Consider the following 13632-nt stretch of genomic DNA (forward strand, 5'->3'; position numbering starts at 1 on the left):
CAGATAGATCTTGACCTGATAAACAATTTAACCCCATGTCAGATTTGCTCTAAATGCTTTGGTTTTTGAATTATAAGCCAAAAACTGCATTTTACCCCCTATGTTCTATTTTTAGCCATGGCGGCCATTTTGGTTGGTTGGCCAAGTCACTGGACACAATTTTCAAACTAGATACCCCAATGATGGTTGTGGCCAAGTTTAGTTCAATTTGGCCCAGTAGTTTCAGAGGAGAAGATTTTTGTAAAAGATAACTAAGATTTATGAAAAATGGTTAAAAATTGACTATAAAGGACAATAACTCCTAAAGGGGTCAACTGACCATTTCAGTCATGTTGACTTATTTTTAGGTCTTACTTTGTTGAACATTTTTGCTGTTTACAGTTTATCTCTACCTATAATAATATTCATGATAATAACCAAAAACAGCAAAATTTCCTTAAAATTTCCAATTCAGGGGCAGCAACCCAACAACGGGTTGTCCGATTCATCTGAAAATTTCAGGGCAGATAGATCTTGACCTGATAGTCAATTTTATCCCGTCAGATTTGCTCTAAATGCTTCGGTTTTTGAGTTATAAGCCAAAAACTGCATTTGACCCCTATGTTCTATTTTTAGCAATGACGACCATGTTTGTTGATAGATCAAAACTTCGGATACAATTTATAAACTAGATACCCTAAGGAACATTCAGTTAAAGTTTGGAAGTATTTGGCCTAGTAGTTTCAGAGGAGAAGATTCTTGAAATAGTTTACGACGACAGACGACGACAGACGACGGACGACGACGGACGCCAAGTGATGGCATGAAAAACTTACGTGAGTAACGAAATCGAATGTTGAATGTCGTAAAGAAATGTAAATACATTTTTTTGGGAGGTTTTCTAAATGTTTTAAGAAATATTTGAAAAGCACAAATGTAAAATATTGAACTGACTTTGTTTTTGTTTTTTTCAACTGACTTTGTTTCCAATTGTGTTGCATATGCGACTTAAGTTTTAAATCAAATGTTGGAAAAGGATTGTTGAATTTTGAAATCGAATGTTGAAATAAAATTGAAAAAAGGAAAAAATGTAGGGAAAAACACAGGCACTTGTCTCAGTTATTTTTTTAATATATAATTATGTTATATTAAGGTTTAGGGGATTTTTTTTCTGAGACAAGTGCCTGTGGGAAAAAACTTTGATGTCGAATGGATATTTTGAAAATGAAACGTTCAATTTCGAAAAACGAGTGTTGAATATTGAAATCGAACGTTGAATGCTGAAAATTGAAAATTGAAAGAATGTTAAATGATGACAAAAAACAAAAAGAACTTTTGATTGTTGAATGTTAATTGATGAAATCGAAAGTTGAATGGTATAAAACGAATAATAAATGTTTTAAAAAAAGTTGAAAAATAAATGTTGAATACTAGTATTGAAATTGAAAGTTAAATGGTCAAAAATTGCATGTGGAATGTAGAATGATAAAAAAAGAAAAAAGAAAGTTTGGAAAAAAACACAATTGTTGGATATTGTTTTATAGCTAGCTAAACCCCTCACGTGTATGACAGCCGGAACAATTGTTATAAAACCAAGACATAATATGAATAAGAGTCAATAATTGAGGTGCAGCAGTTAACGTTGTGTTAAAATCGTAACCACTATAAAAACAAACAACTACTTAAAATTTGTCAACAAAGAAACATAAAATTGTATATCAACACTCCATGAAAAAAGCACAGTTGCAAAAACCGAAAGACAAGAATACAAAAACAATATGACCAAATCAAATTAACACAATTGCTGTATGTATAAATACCGATCCATGCAACAAGGATATTACCAAAAATGGACTATGTTGAAATTGAAATTTGAATGCTGAAATCGAAACTTGAATTTTTTTTTCAAAAATGTAGAAAATGAAAAAGAAATAGAAAAAAAGAAAAGCAAAGACGTATTGATTACATAAAAAAAATTTAAATGTTGAATGTTGAATAATGCATAGGCCTTATAATTTTTCAAATATTTTCAATAAACTCATAGATACCAGGAATAAATTTTGTATACACGCCAGACGCTTGTTTCGTCTACAAAAGACTCACCAGTGACGCTCGAATCCAAAAAAGTTAGACTAAATAAAGTACGAAATTGAAGAGCATTGATGACCAAAATTACTAAAAGTTTTGCCAAATACAGCTAAGGTAATCTATTCCTGAGGTAGACAAGCTTTAGTATATAAAAAATCCAAATGTTTTGTAAACAGAAAATTTATAAATATGACCATATCAATGATAATTTATGTCAGCACAGAATTGTGTTGTATCTTAGTCATAAATTTTAAATCAAATCAATCGAAGTTCATTATTTTTGTGATTTTACTTTTGAATTCAAACGTTGAATAGTAACGACGTATGTTTGATCCTGAAAATGTAAGGAATATTGAAATCGAAAGCTCCCAAAAAATTTTAAAAAATTGATAAAAGTTCAAATTGAACGATAAATTTTAGTTGGTTTTTTTTTTTTGTCCTTTTTTACTTCAGTACTTTCAATCTAAGACACACAATTATTTATCAGCTGTCATTGTCATTGAGCTAGCTCTCAGTAACTATAAGAACCTATGCTTTGTGTTTTGTGTTTTCATGTGCTTTGTATCCATCAGATAAGTTTAATTATTACATGTATCAACTTATTTTTGTAGTTTTTTTTAATGGCGTGCTGTTACAGCACTTTTTTTTTAGGCTTTTGGGAATGTTTTCCAACAGCAAATCAGTTCAACTTCGCTACACTATGAACGTACCTGTGCCTGTAATTCTGTTGTTAGTTGTTCTATATTATATATGTTTTCGATTATTATAAATCAGGTCGTTTCTCATTTGAATTAGCTAGCGTTTGTGTGAATTCGCGGCCTTTATAGATGGGGCACGGGGTTTTGCACATTGTTAAAGGCTTTTCTGTGCCATATGTATGTTTCAATTAAGACTTTCCATAAATCAAAATAGAATTATGAATTAAAGCTACAATACAACTTTTATTGACAAGCAAGGCGCCCGTTAAGGTCAAAATAACAAACATGTTACATGAGTAGAGAGAGAAAAAACCATTTTACAATACATTTTATTTATTTAACTACAATTAATCATTTTATAGATGAACATGACAAAAATTAAAACATGATTCAAAACTAGGCTTGATTAGCCTTTTCAGTTTCAAATGCCTATATTGCCTCTATAATTTGAAATGCCTATGTTGCCTCTATAATTTAAAATGCATATGTTGGCTCTTGAATATCAAATGCCTATATGTTGCCACTTTAATGTCAAAAGTATACAATGATTACTTGTTTTTAATTTCACTGCTTTTTATCGTACTTTAATTCTATATAAGACAGATCAGATTATTTTCCAAATACTCTTAAAATCTAATTTTTAATTGTACTTTCCTTGGATGAAATGCACGTAAAAGAAAATGTTGGTTCTAGCAGTATTTTGCTTTAGAAGCATAACACACTTTTTAATTCTAGTCATTTGGCTGAAAGTCTTCAATAATAATTCTAGATTATGTCCCTCAACATTCAGCATATGTATGAAAACGTAATATAATTTTCTTTCAATAGCACATGGCATTGATGCTGTCTATGAGAAGCTGTCTGAATTTCTGAATTCGAAAAATATAAATAATGGGATTGATAATAGACGGAAAAGCAGCGAATACAAATGCTGTATTCTTAACAAACTGTGGTTGCGATTCAACTAGGTGTTCGTAAATCCTTATCATAACCCAAGGCAAATGTAGAACGGTACAAACTGCACTAATTATAGTAACTGTTATACAAAGACGTATGTCATCTCGGCCTTCTTTTCGTAAATTCAATTTCTGCATTTGACGAACATGTCGAAAAAGAAATATAGCTAATATCGTAATATTAATTATTGTTCCGACTTGGAGAGTTATAGCCATAATATGAACATATGGAAATTTGTTTGAAGCAAGTCGACTCAACGGACATTCTCTTTCACCATTGACTTTTGGTCCTAATATTATACCAAGGGCACCAAATGCACCTGAAAATGCCCAAGATAAGGTAACACTTAAAAATAAACACATTTTCCTGTTCTCTGTACAAATGTTCCATTTTAGGCATATTTCGCAAACTCGGTCAAATGAAATACAAAACACGTGTATATTTGAGACTGAATATGAAACGGATACAATGATGTACCTCCACAAACATTCATTGTAAGAAATCCCATCACTTTTAAGATTGCTATTTATGACAACAACACAGCAGACACCAAAGAACATATCTGTTAAACTTAAGCTTAAGAGCATCTGAGAATTTTTCAGGTCAATGTTCCACAAAGTGAAAGAATAAGAATAAATACTGATGGTACATTCATCACAATGATCATTGTGAAAAATGAATAAAGAAATGCAATCACATAAAGAGGATAAATGTTCCCTATGTCAGTAAAAATTTCAGTCCGATTGGTTGCAGAAGATGTCACATTAGCTATAGTAGAATTCACATTAGTTACAGTAGAAGTCACTTTGGCTGCAGTGAATGTCGCATCAGCTATAGTAGAAATTAAATTGACTCTAGTGGAAATACCGTTGGCTCCAGTGGAAGACACATTTGCCTCATCGTTTGAGGGTATCATGCAGGTAACGTTCTTCATCGCTTTGATAAACGCTGTCGTAACGTCTTGTGTGAAATTTTCGTTGTCCACTGCAAATTGAAGCAATACAGTTCTCTATAACATCAAGGAGGCAACATACCAGTGATGTCTACAGTCGGTGTCATATCAAGGCAGTTCTCTACTACACGTTGATAACAAAATAAAAAGTTTATTCAATTCACCTTCCAAATTAGCATATTTATTTCATATTCCTTTGAAAAAATCTTCAAATTATTCGTCTTTACTGAAATAAAAAGTGTCAGTTGCTCTTCCCATGAAACGAATTTTATGTAACAACGTATTTCAATTCTACGTTAAACGTATTTCAAATTTAAGAATAGCATTTTACAATTCTTTTTCGTATTTACCTTCATTTATTGTCTATTTACTTTCAAGGCGTAATATTCTTTGCCTTATGAATATGTATACCAGATGGTATTGGTTGCTAAAGAAAGATTAATCATTAGAATTGTATGAAATAATTTCCAATCAATATATTGTAGGAAACCATACAGCGATTAGACGCTAAATAATTGTTGAAAATGCTGATGCTAGTATGTTCTTTCATTTGATCTATATGATACAATTTAGATAATACAAAATTATGTTGTTTTCGTTCGTTACTACTAATAAATTTACAGCTTCATTTGTTGAAAATCTCACCATTGTAAAAATTGAAAACAAATAGCAAAACAAATTAAATGTTGGACGTTGAAAAAAAGCTGAATGTTGGAAAACGAATGTTAAATACTGAAATCGAATATTGAGTATTGAATGTTGCCTGTGTATCAATTTTCGGTGAAAATAGGCGAAGGTTACATAAAGGATATTCAAACTTATGAATATAAAACAAACTGACAATGACATGGCAAAAATACCAAAAAAAAAAAACGATCAAAAGACAATCAGCCTGTGTCAATTCAGGAATATGTCATCCATTCATTTGACGTGTTTGAGAATTTGATTTTGCAATTTGAATAGGGACTTTCCTTTTATAATTTTCCTAGAGCTCCTGTTTTTTTTTTATGATAAGCAGTATACAAAACACAACTTAGAAAACTTGAGACTAAAGTACCCGACCCTCACCAAAAACTGGGGTTGAAATCCGGGTTTCTAGAAGGGTAAGCAGCAGTTTATATAAGTGGTAAATATTTATCTTGACATGAAATATTTATAAGCTCATGTTAGCTTTATTTAAAAACTTAAAATAGAATAACAAAAAATACCGAACTCCAAGGACAATTCAAAATTGAAAGTCCCTTATCAAATGGCAAAATTAAAAAATCAAACGAAGGATAAACAACTGCCATATTCCTGACATGGTACATGCATTTCCTTATATAGAAAATGTTGGATGAATCCTGCTTGTATAGATAGCTTAAACTCTCGTGTGTAAAACAGTCGCATGAAATTCAATTATATTGACAACAGTATGCAAGCAAAACCAACAGATATTTATGTGTAATCATTTTTTTTAATCTTCTTAACTAGAGCAAAGTGTATAGTTAAGTAATGAGTGTCTGTTTTCACCAATTGTTTGTGTTGCTTTATGGTTCCCACTACGATTAATTTATACACTTTTCCAAGGCACCGGTGATGTTTTTGTTTCTTGAGTGTTAAGAAACAATTCGGAATGTCTCCATAAATCAGCTTTAAGGATCTCAATTATGAAACATTATCTTATTTTTCACTAAGATACAAAACAATGTTTTGAAGTAATATATTTTCTTGTTATGAATGAAAAATTCATAAAATTTCTCACTAACCTAGTTATCAAAGATACAGACTGACAAAAATTAAGCGTTAGGATTGTGTTCGAGAATAGTATTTCATTCATGTTTTCGGCATTCCGATGAGCTTTGGTGATATTTACATCGAAATATTGACGAACAGAGCCTGAAATTGAAAAAAAACATAGATTCTAACTTAATGTTAAAATGTTTAACTATTATCATGAATAAAGGGGAACTGTTTCAACAGTTAATATACAAAAATGTGACTAAAGATCTTTTTTAAACCAGACGAAACTTAACATACAGATATTAATTAATAACTTAAATAAGTTTTAATCGTGTTTTAGTCATAGATAATTTGAGCTATATTTGGTACAACTTTTTGGAACTTTGGGTCTTCAATTTTCTTCAACTTTATACTTGTTTTGAGATCTTTTTTAAACCAGACGAAACTTAACATACAGATATTAATTAATAACTTAAATAAGTTTTAATCGTGTTTTAGTCATAGATAATTTGAGCTATATTTGGTACAACTTTTTGGAACTTTGGGTCTTCAATTTTCTTCAACTTTATACTTGTTTTGCTTTCTAGCTAGCTATTTTGATCTGAACGTCACTGGTGAAACTTATGAAGACGAAATGCGCATGTGGCGTATTAAATTATAAACCTGGTACCTTTGATAACTATTACGTATATTCAACTCATTGATTTCCTTGGCAGCTGCAGTACTGATTTGAATATTTACATATCTGTAACTATATATTTAATAAGAAATAAACGTCATTTAATCAACATCGGTATATTAGTGGGAACTTTTTGATTAAACTAACTTGTCTGTCTATGGTGTGTAATTATCCTTTATTCGTGCAATGACACATTTTTGTTTCTGTTTTGTAATTGCTAAAATCGCTAATAATTAAACGTCAGTATATTTGCGCTTCTACCGCCGAAATAAACTCATCATATTTGCCAGGATTAAAATTGCTGACGTCAGTCACATATTTTGTCTACCAAAGACTCATCATTGACTCTCGTATCAAAACTGTTCAAATAGCAAAATAAAGGAAAAGTTGAAGAGCATTTTGGTCCTCAAATTACGAATGTTTTTATCCAAATACAGCTCAGTTAATCTATTCCTTGGGTCCTCAAAATTTCAAAAAAAATTTCTATTCTATTAATCTTATTTATTTCATTTTTTTTTTTAGATTTGTCAATGTTATTATCTGTAATCGTTTAAGGAATGTTTAGTACTGATTCGTCTTATTTGGTGACTTTGTTGAAGACAGGGGTCTGTTGTTCCTCGAGTCGTTAAAATTTCGTAATCATTCGAATAAAATTAACCATTTTTTATGTCCAAACAAATGCATATAAATTATACTTTCTGCATTCACAGCAATTATTTTTCCTTTCAGGCACATTTCATTTTGAATTGGAAACAAATCTTAAATATGAATATGTTAACATAAAAATACGAACATGTTATCAGATATTTATTCAATAATTATTGGCACCAAAAACTTTTTAAAAGAAGAATGTTATAATTTCATTAAGGAAAGGGACGTTATACAGGCCCTGATTTACAATGCATATTGGGAAACACTTGCTAACTACCCAAACTTAATCATTTGGTTAAAAATTAAAACAATAATTAGTAAATACAATGATGAAGATCAGTTGAACAACGCAATTTAATCATTGTATTTACTAATCAAGCGATTAACTTTTAACGACTCGTTAAAATTAATTACAATGATTAGTTTAATCACAAGTTGAACAACAGACATCAGAACTGTTCACTTTTACTTATTACTGAAGAAGCATTGTTTTTACCAACTGGTAATATTTCAAATCATTTCGTAAATTAACTCTTTTTGATTTAAATGTTTATCTGAATTTGATAATGTATTTTAGCATATTAATCTATTGCAATAAAAATAATAATATCTAATAAAATTTGTAGATTTAGCTAACAAAGTCCTTATATTTGTATAAAGTAACATTCGTTTATAGCGGAAAATTGTTTTAACGTTGAATAAGCTACAATTAAAAATTGCTTGTTGGTCCCGCTCTGTGATTACCATACAACAAATGGAAGTTTTTAACGACCTTGACTGGCTATACAGCCCTTGCACGGTCGGCTCGGTGCCCGAAGGCGATTTGTGAGCGTTTCAATATTTTCTGCCGTGGGTCAGGAACAGGTGATAGAGGACGCCATTTTGGAGGTCGCCATTTTGGTTTTGGTGAGTAGATTTTTGTTTGTTGACTATTTTGATCTTATTTCTTCACAACGGCTGCTTTCAGGGCCAGTTTGGTCAGCTTGGCAGCCCGTTAACCTCGATGATGGAGTACTGGTAGATGAGTCGTTGACGTAGTTCTAAAGATGACAGGAAGCGTTATCAGGACCAAAGCCGTGAGGCAGTGAAATGAAGGTCAATCACCCAACACCTAGGATACATCCCTCGGACGTTAATCGGCATAACACTCCCCATGATACAATGGTTTTGGAGTGCATGTTAACGCGGGGCGGACCAACCATTGCGTATGTACGGCGTTGGATTGGTTACTGTCATCTAAAGTAGTAAGTCTTTGATCATCTAATTGTAAACCCTGATCGAACATAGCGGGTAAAGGAGAGCTGGCCCAGCATAAGATAAGATAAGATAAGAAATTTTATTTCAAGTCGGGTTACATTAAATACAAACATAAGCTCTGTAGAGCTTTTTGCCGACATTAATAACAATAACAACACACATATTAAGATACATAAAACACACATATGAGACATACAAATTATGATAGCTATATTGCAAGTAAAAAGTTCATAAATAAAAAGCATAGCACATGCAAGCAAAGCACTAAAAACTGAAACATAAGCACATGCAAAGCAGAATGAAATAAATAAAGCAAACTAATTTCTATAAGCTACATGGAACAAACATTTAACACAATAAAATAAAGGTATTAAGATCTGCAGGAGCCACACCTGCATGAGTTGCCATTCCAGTTGTTGATCATACTTTTAAACTGGTTTAGGTTTGTCTGTGCACGGATCGTGTCAGGCAACTCATTCCATAGTGTAGCTCCAGCATATCTTAATGAATGAAGGCCAAAATGTGTGGTTCTCACCTGTGGAATTTCAACAGTTTGTTGTTTTCTAAAAGTATAAGATACATTTTTAAAATTAATGATATCATGGAGATACACCGGTGATTCTTTATGTAATATTTTAAAAGTTTCTATTGCCATCATTCTTAGGCGTCTTATTTTTAAAGATGGTAAACCAGATTTTAACAACAGAGTTTCATAATCACTATCAAAATCTTCATATATGAACCTCAAGGCACGTTCTTGTATTTTTTCCATCTTTTTAGTATTACCCTCCCCACAAAAATGCCAAACCACAGGACAATAATTGAAATTAGACATGATATATGAATGATAAATAGTTAACCTTCCCAATTTAGATAGATGTTTTCCAATTCTTTTAAGAACATTTAACTGCCTTGATGCTTTTTTACAAATATCAGAGATATGAGTTTTAAACTTGAGTTGATAATCTATTGTCACCCCCAGGAGCTTTACCTCAGTGTCACATAAAATTTCATTCCCATCCAAATTGAATTTAATATTCCCACTTTTTGATTTATTCCCAACAGCAATAGCCTGAAATTTATCTGGATTAGCTTTCATTTTGTTATTAGCAAACCAATCAATTAAAACAGCACTTTCCTTTTCCAAAGATTTAACTAATCCATTTAGGTCTGGTCCTGAGTGTGACAATGTATTATCGTCTGCATAATTATACAGTTCATTTTCTTTCACAAAATTGAAAATGTCGTTTAGAAAAATATTAAAAAGCACAGGACCCAAAATCGAGCCCTGCGGTACACCTTTATAGATATTTTGCCAGGTACTAAAATATGCACCGACTTTTACACACTGTTTCCTATTTGATAAATAATTATCAATTAAATTAAGTGCCTCATTTGACAGGCCATATGCCTTCAATTTTAAAAGAAGTAAATTATGGGGTAAGCAGTCAAAGGCCTTAGAAAGGTCCATTAGCACAGCAGCCACATATAAATTTTGATCGACTGCTTTTTTCCAGTCCTCAATGACTTTTAGTAAGGCGGTGTTACAGCCATAGCCAGGTCTAAAAGCTGACAAGGAAGGATGAAATATTTTACTAAAATATTCAAAACATTTACTAAATTTTATCATCGGTATAAAGACATCATTCGTAAATATAGCTCAACATGCAGACTTCTAATACGTTCAGGTATTTCACATCCAATTTTTTATGGTAATATTCTTTATAAAGCACAAAGGTGTCAGTATTCACCTCAGAAACTTACAAAACCTTTGAATAGACTTATTAAGAAGGGATATAATTACGATACTGTTGTCAAGTCATTAAAGATTGCATATTTTGGCGTTAATATTGAGTCACTGATAAGGTCTTTGCATCGGAACTAAACACATTTTTTTTTTTTTTTTTTTTTTTTTTTTTTTTTTTTTTTAAAAACAGTTGTTGGCATGACACGGGTTATGTTCTTCTCATATATGTTATGATGGTATGATACTAAACCCCTAACGGGAAGGATTGTGCCTGATGTTCATATGATGAAATCATAATCTTTCAGTCAGTTTAATTGAAGTCTGGAGCTGGCATGTCAGTTAACTGCTAGTAGTCTGTTGTTATTTATGTATTTTTGTCATTTTGTTTATTTTCTTTGGTTACATCTTCTGACATCAGACTCGGATTTCTCTTGAACTGAATTTTAATGTGCGTATTGTTATGCGTTTACTTTACTACATTGGTTAGAGGTATAGGGGGAGGGTTGAGATCTCACAAACATGTTTAACCCCGCCGCATTTTTGCGCCTGTCCCAAGTCAGGAGCCTCTGGCCTTTGTCAGTCTTGTATTATTTTAATTTTAGTTTCTTGTGTACAATTTGGAAATTAGTATGGCGTTCATTATCACTGGACTAGTATATATTTGTTTAGGGGCCAGCTGAAGGACGCCTCCGGGTGCGGGAATTTCTCGCTACATTGAAGACCTGTTGGTGACCCTCTGCTGTTGTTTTTTATTTGGTCGGGTTGTTGTCTCTTTGACACATTCCCCATTTCCATTCTCAATTTTATCTATTAGCTGCTGATATATGGCCCTTTCAAAGAACTTTGACACCACCGGAAGAATGCTAACAGGTCTGTAGTTTCCTGCCTCTAACTGACTATTCTTTTTATGCAGTGGAACTACCTGTGCTTCCTTAAGATCGTCAGGAAACTCTGAACTCTTAATAGACATATTTATAAGTTGAGTAATAGGTTTAACAATTACTGGTTTGGCTATTTTCAAGATTTTTACTGATACCCCATCAAAGCCAGTAGCTTTGTTTACATTGATCTTATTAATTTGTTTTTCAACAAAGTCATCTTTAATTTCTATAAAAGATAAACTACCATCAACATTACAATTTTCCCTTATTGATTTTATGCTTGGATGATTATCATCTACCTCACAATTATCATTGCCGATATCTTTGGCTACATTTACAAAGTAGTTATTAAAAATTTCTGCAACATTTGATTGGTCATTAATTATTTCATCGTTGTTACATAAAACAATATTGTTATCAAAATGACTACCCTTGTTTGTTAAAAAAGGTTTGATTGTTGGCCAGAAATCTTTTTGTTTTGGACCACCAGTGCAACGCTCTATAAAATAATTTCTTATAGATTGTCTTCTAAGTTTGGTAGCAAGATTTCTTTGTTGGCGATATAACTCCCAGTTCTTCTTCGATTTTGTATGTAAATATTTATTGTGAAGCATTTGCTTTTTGTAGATTGCACTTTTTAATTGTTTGTTCATGTATGGTGCTGGTTTGTGTACAGTTTTTCTTGTTTTCTCTGGTATGTGGTTGTTGACTATACTCATTAATTTGATGTTAAAAATATCATAAGCCTCATTAACATTTTCTACATTGTCTACAATTGTTGTAAGATTTGCCTGTTCTAAATCATGTAGAAATTTTTCCTCATCTAGCTGTTTATAACTTCTGTATTTTTTTAAAGGTTTTTTTATTGATGGAACATCAGATTTAAGTTGTACAGTAATGATGTTATGGACGTCACTTAATCCACAGTTAAAATTTGTGGTATTTTGGAGCATGTTCTTTTTGTTTGTTAAGATGACATCATTTAGTGTTGGTTTTGCATCTTTTGTGAAACAAGTTGCACCTTTTACAATGTTCTCAATACCACAGATATCACATACTGTGCTTAAAGGTGTACATTTATCTATTGATAATAAGTTATAATTTAAATCGCCCAGAAAAATCATATTATCATATTTTACAGATATCTTATCATGGGTCTTAGTAAAGTCATTAATAAAGTCATTATCAGATATTGTTTGTGGTCTATACATTCCAGATATTAGCCATTTTTTACCATTTACTACCAGTTCAGCTGCTATGGATTCAATGATCTCACACTCCATGTTCTGCTTCCTGTCGCACGGTAAATCGGATCTTATGTACATGACTATTCCACCCCCATGTGCATTTCTGTCTTTTCTCCAGAAGTGGTAGTTATCAACCCTAAATTGGGCATCTGGGAAAGACTGGTCTATTTTAGTCTCTGCAATAATGAGGAGATCTACTATGTTTTTACATAACAGTTCTTGGATTGAGCAAAATTTGTAGCGTAGACTGTTAATGTTTAGGTAAGAACTGATAAATTTATTTGGATGTTTCTTTCTTACCGTGTATAGTTCGTGAAATATATCATGAGATGCATCGTCTTGATCTAGTATATGTGCTTCGGTGTTTACATCGGATGTTGGCACAGTAATGTCAGATGCGGATACGGTGAGGTCGTCATCTGAATCCGTATCTGTATTTGAAGTCGGATGATGGAAATCGAAAAATGAATCAGTGAAGTTTGGTAATGTGCATTTTTTACAAAACCATGAGCACGTTCTTTCAGCTGTAATGATTGAGACGTGACTGAAGGTAATGATGGTAATGGTGATGGTGATTACCATTAGATTGCGCTGGTCTTTTTTTAAAAAATGATGAACGGTTCTTTATATTGGTATGTAATCATTCTAAACGTTTCAAATTTATGAAATTATATTCGTACATCAATGTTTTGATACACCAATAACAAAAACTGAAATATATTGAATTGATACATTTTGTAATTATTCAAAATTATATCAGAAACCTAAACTTAA

General features: G+C 31.9%; 1 long non-coding RNA gene across 1 annotated transcript; it reads right to left on the reverse strand.

Annotated features, from left to right (window-relative positions):
- Window positions 1–9048: 9048 nt before the first annotated feature.
- On the reverse strand, window positions 9049–13152 carry LOC143078866 (uncharacterized). The gene is made up of 2 exons (XR_012979287.1): window positions 12846–13152; window positions 9049–9546 (listed from the first exon to the last, which is right to left on the reverse strand). It is a non-coding gene; the product is annotated as an uncharacterized LOC143078866 (long non-coding RNA).
- Between the last annotated feature and the right edge of the window lie 480 nt (window positions 13153–13632).

Source organism: Mytilus galloprovincialis, chromosome 6 (assembly GCF_965363235.1).
Source record: "Mytilus galloprovincialis chromosome 6, xbMytGall1.hap1.1, whole genome shotgun sequence".
Lineage (NCBI taxonomy): Eukaryota > Metazoa > Mollusca > Bivalvia > Mytilida > Mytilidae > Mytilus > Mytilus galloprovincialis.